Below are 5,401 nucleotides of genomic sequence, written 5' to 3'. Positions count from 1 at the left end.
GGGTGAGTACCTGTGGTGGTGAGAGACTCTGGAGGTGTTGCAGTTATTGTAAACGACAAGGCATAATAAAATATAATCGATAATCCTGGAAGTTGATGGCTGAGGTAGGATGAAGAAAAAGATGATTGGAGAAGAGGAGTTCAAAAAACTGAATTTGCTGACTGGAGAAAATAAGGTGCTGTGGTGGCATTTCATTTTGTATACATTTCTGACATTCTGTTTGCTTTGTTTTCATTGTCTTTTTTGTTGTTGTTGTTGTTGAGACAAGGTCTCACTCTGTTGCCCTGGTTAAAGTGCAGTGATGTGATTTCAGCTTACTGCAAGCTCCATCTCTCAGGCTCAAGTGATCCTCCTGCCTCAGCCTTCTGAGTAGCTGGGACTACAGCTGTGTGCCACCACACCTAGCTAATTTTTATAGAGACAAGATTTCACCACGTTGCCCAGGATGGTCCCAATCTCCTGGTCTCAAATGATCTGCCTGTGTTGGCCTCCCAAAGTGTTGAGATTACAGATGTGAACCACTGTGTCTGGATGTTTTTATTGCTTTCTGTTTCAGATGAAACACATTTTCCTTGCCCATAATTAAGGGAGAGAAAAGAAATGATCATTAAACAAAAACAGTCATCCCTCTTGCTGTTCCTACTCTATAATATGTCTAAATGCAGAACATTCCAACATGGGCCAAAACACCCCATTTCTAACACTATGCACAGAAACATGTGTAAGAGAGGGAAATATATAAAGTTCTACTGTGGATTTATGGTGACTTACTTAAATGAGGCTTCATGGACAGCAATATTTTGAACTTCTTCTATTTTGGCATTCCCAGAGATTTTAACACCCTGGCATAATGTACTTATTAAATTCAGGATGGCTGGGCTGTTCACCTCACTTTTATATAGTGAAAGGGAGGGTGGAAGAGGAAAATTGGCAGACTCCTTGAACACAGTCATATTCTCAGGCAGATCAGTTTCAAGGAAGCGAACATATAAAAGTTAAGAAAAGAAACTTGATTCCCTTAAAACTTTCCATGTTCACATCCCCTATGAGAAGTCTTCATGCGTCCTAGTGTGGAGACTACTGATAAAGAGTTGAAAATTTAACACAATCTGGTTCATTAACATCCTATCTGGAAATAAAACCTATCATGGCTCACAATATTCAAGATGAAAGTTTAGTTCAATTAAGGTAGAGGGCACATTGAAGAAAAAGCAGTTTGGAACTCTCTGGAAAGGAAGGAACATTCTTTTTCTAAACAAAGAACTGTATTACCTTTTAGAGAACATTTCCATTTGGTGCCCATTCTTATAGTTTATGACGCTGTATGGCACTTGACTAGCTGGAACAGTAAATCTAGGGATGGCAATAAACCCTCCCACTGGAGTAGAATAGGCCCAAGTTCCGTCTGTAGCAGGTGATGAGACAGATTAAGTCTTGCAGGAAAGCTTGGTAACTAAGGGTATCTATAGTCTTCAAACACAATTCAAGCAAACACCAACAAATGCGTTAGCACAAACTGAGGCACCTGGATATTCTAGCAGGTTGGTGGAGCCCAGGACAGGGTTTGCAGCAAGGTTATTTATTATTTGAACCATGCAGACAATTGTCATCAGAGAAGTCTATCCAAGTGTAGTAGTGCCTCCAGTCAATGAAAACAACAACCTGTAACTAAGCACAGTACATACTTCTGCAGCTATTAACAAGATATATTGGCAGTAGAAGGAAAGGATGACAACTCTCATTGATAAATGGGAAACATCTAGGGAAGACCATTTGTTTCCATTGAAATAGAGATTTATTTACCTCCCAGGACACCTCTGTTCTCAGCTAAACCAACTCCTCCTCTGGTTGTGTTTTAGTAATGGGGCTAATACACATTTGTCTGAGTCTGTTCCTGCTGCTATAATAAAATACCTTAGACTGGGTAATTTATAATTGAAATTTATGTCTCACAGTTCTGGAAGCTGGGAAGTCCAAGATCAAGGGGCCAGCAGATTTGGTGCCTGGTAATGGCTCCCTGTCTGCTTACAGGATGGTGCCTCTCACAGTGTTCTTACATGGTAAAAGAGATAGAAGGGTCGGGTGGCTCTCTGAAGCCTCTTTTATAAGGGCAATAATTCCATTCATTGTTATTTTATCACTTTCCAAAAGGCCTCACCTCTTAATACCACCACAATAGGGATTGTTTCAATGTGGATTTTGAAGGGACATACATATTCAAACCATAGCTACCTGATATCAAACCAATATTCTACTTGAAAGTAACTGATGGAGAACAGATAGTAGCAAGAGCTACCATGAGTTCAGCAACACTTTGATATTTTACAACTTCTAAGAATACCTCCAGAAATAATAGCATTATTTAATCTATATTTGCAAATACTTTTTTTATTCTGAATAAAGGTAGCATACCCCTTATAGTCAGGTGGGCTAGAGATTGAAAGTCACTATTCTAATCCAGTTCCTTCCCACCTTCTTGTATTATCTTGCATCAAGAAAGTCCTATTCTTCACTGGTTACTCTTGAAGTATGTCCTCTATATTCATGATTCTGAAACTGGGGTTCCTGGGAGGATTCCAAGGAAACCATCCCTATATATTTCAAAATGTGGTAGTGAACACATAGGCTTCTTATAAACTGGTAATTCCCAAAGCTGTGTGGAAATTTCCCTAAACTGAAGTTGTCGTTTCAGGAAAGAGACAATATGAAATTTATGAAAATATAATCTTTTTGAAGTGTTTGAAGACTTGTGAATTAGAATGTTTTGTCAAGAGTTCCAAAGAAAATTATACATTACTCTGATGCTGGGACACCTTAAAAAGTCAGAATATAAATGGGCTTGAGTGATATGATATATAAAAATAGGCATTTCTTCAGTTTAAGCTATAGTTCCACAAAAATGTTTTCCTTTATAAGAAAGAACAAAAGTTATAAAGTACGGAGGAGAAAAACGATTACCAGAATTTTCTTGTCTTAAATCAAATCACCACCAGAGAGCTATAAAAGTTTCTTTTGTGCTTTCCCAAGCATTAGTAAGAATGTTTATGGTTGGAAAAATTCATTTCCAAATATTTTTATGTATTTACTTTGCCATATGTTTGAAACTAGGCTTCTAACTGTCTCCCTGGATACATCAGTGAGTTTACAACAGTGATTATTTCCAAAGGAATCTTGGAGAAATACAAGAAAAATAATAATAAATGAAACAATACATGTGTGGTTTTCAAATGTGGACAGGTTTAATATAAATTGAAGTGTTTGGTTTATTTTCCCTTTTGTAAAACCTTAGGAACAATTTTAATTGTAAAAATTAACTAGAGATCACCTAATGGTGTGTATTGGAATTAAGTTAACATTGAGACATACATTAGACAGCCTAAAAAGTCTTTAAGCTAAATTTACGAATAGCCCTTACACAGGAAAAATTGCTGGTGCTGAGCACTGAGATTCTCATTTCCTTCCAGCTGCTGATCTTGAGACCTCACTTCCTCTTCTTCCTCCATCCCTATTCCTACCCTTTTGCTAGCTCAGATTCCTCACACCCATTTCCCCAGTAGTACTTCAGTGGAGAGTCTGTGGGAAGAGATGGCTGAGGACAAGCAAGGAAGGGAAGGTGACCCTCTGAAAGCTCTGCTTGTCCTTTCCATTCCACTACTGGGCTCATCTTATCTGCAGGGTCTCAGTACTAGTGTAGTATCTCCTGCCCCATCCAGAGCCTCCAGCTTATCCGACTGCATCACTTCCACTCTAGCTTCAAAGGTGAAATACTCAGGATGGCTTTCCTTTCTGGAAAAAGAAATGTCTGAGGAACAATTTTGAATAGACGCTCTTACTTTAATCCATTATGAGGAGTACCAACATTATCACTAAAATGGTCTTGTATTCTCCCCTCCTTTCCTTCCTTCCTTCCTTCCTTTCCTTCCTTCCTTCCTTCCTTCCTTCCTTCCTTCCTTCCTTCCTCCTTCCTCTTCCTTCCTTCCTTCCTCTGCTTCCTTTATTTCTCTTTTCTTTCTATTTTTTTCTTTCTTTCTCTCTTTCTTTCTTTTTCTTTCTTTCTTTCTTTCTTTCTTTCTTTCTTTCTTTCTTTCTTTCTTTCTTTCTTTCTTTTTCTTTCTTTCTGTCTCTCTCTCTCTCTCTCTCTCTCTCTCTCTTTCTTTCTTTCTTTCTTCTCACAAATCCACTTGAGGGGTCCAGCATCACTCAGATTCTGTGTCCAATAGCCTTAGCAAGAAGGTTGCTTTGGAATTTGGCACGAACCATGCCACTGTTTCCGTGGGCCGGAGTAACCTTTCCCCAGATTACTCTGGTTTTGTTTGGTTTGCCATCAGGAGTCACTGTGTTGTTCTTTGCTTTATATACATAAGCGCATCTCTTGCTCAAATAGAATTCTGCTTCATCTCGGGAATAAACACCTTCAATTTTAAGAAGAACTGTGTGCTCCCTTTGGTTCCGGCGACCCCGCTTATAGCCCGCAAAATGGCTTGGACAACAGCCTTCCAGACATATTTCCTTTTAGAAGTCCTATTCCCAGCAGGCCTCCCCAGGATCCAAGATGGTGGGAAGACAAAAGTGGTGTTGTATTTTCTTACAGTGTATAAGTTAAAGAAGATAAATAGGAGGCAGAGGAGGGAGTCTTCCTTATCAAAACGGAGGGCACGACTGGTAAAACTAGAGATGTAGATAGGTTAGCGTGATCACTTCACATAAAATAAGGAATGGTTAAGTTTATTAGTGGATTCTCTCCTTCCTTCCTCCCTCCCTTTCCTTCATTTTTCTTTCTTTCCTTTCTTTTATTATCTTAACAAATATTTACAGAGATCTACTATATACTAGCCACTGTGCTGGGTTCTAGGTTTACAATGTTTAAAGGAAATAATTATGCTGCATTCATCAGCATATTACAATTTTCAGCAGCTCAATATAAAAATGGTTTATTTCTTGCTTATGTCAAAGTCTTATTAGACTTTGTTGTTTTGGATATGCTGATTCAGAGCTTCTGGTCTCCTAGAAGTCCACCCTTGGATACTTCACACTTAACAGGCTCATAAGTAAAAAGAGCACTTAAGGAAATGATAGCACGTGATGTTTTGTGGCCAGGCCTGGAAGTGGAGTGCACGATTTCTACCATTCCACTAACCAGAACCCAGTTGTGTAGCTCTACCACAAGTGCAAGGGAGGCTGAGAAATGTAATCATCTCATGCGAACAGGAAGAGAAAATGAAATTAGTGAATATCTAGCCAGTGTCTGCTACATTTGCCCTTGTGAAGTTTAAACCTATATAATCACAAAACAATGCAAAGAATGGCTCCTGGCACCTACTAGGCATTGTTTAACTAAATTTGTTGGATAAAAAGTAAGAGTGACTGGAGGACAGGGTGTGATGAAGTGAGATGGAGAAAA

The 5,401-nt window shown here is 38.9% G+C and overlaps 1 pseudogene; it reads right to left on the bottom strand.

Moving 5' to 3' along the window:
- Positions 1-3,736: 3,736 nt before the first annotated feature.
- LOC115894785 lies at positions 3,737-4,504 on the bottom strand (annotated as a pseudogene).
- Between the last annotated feature and the right edge of the window lie 897 nt (positions 4,505-5,401).

Source organism: Rhinopithecus roxellana, chromosome 2, assembly GCF_007565055.1.
Source record: "Rhinopithecus roxellana isolate Shanxi Qingling chromosome 2, ASM756505v1, whole genome shotgun sequence".
NCBI lineage: Eukaryota > Metazoa > Chordata > Mammalia > Primates > Cercopithecidae > Rhinopithecus > Rhinopithecus roxellana.
Note: the sequence above shows the minus strand (reverse complement) of the source record. Positions and strands in the feature narration are given on the sequence as shown.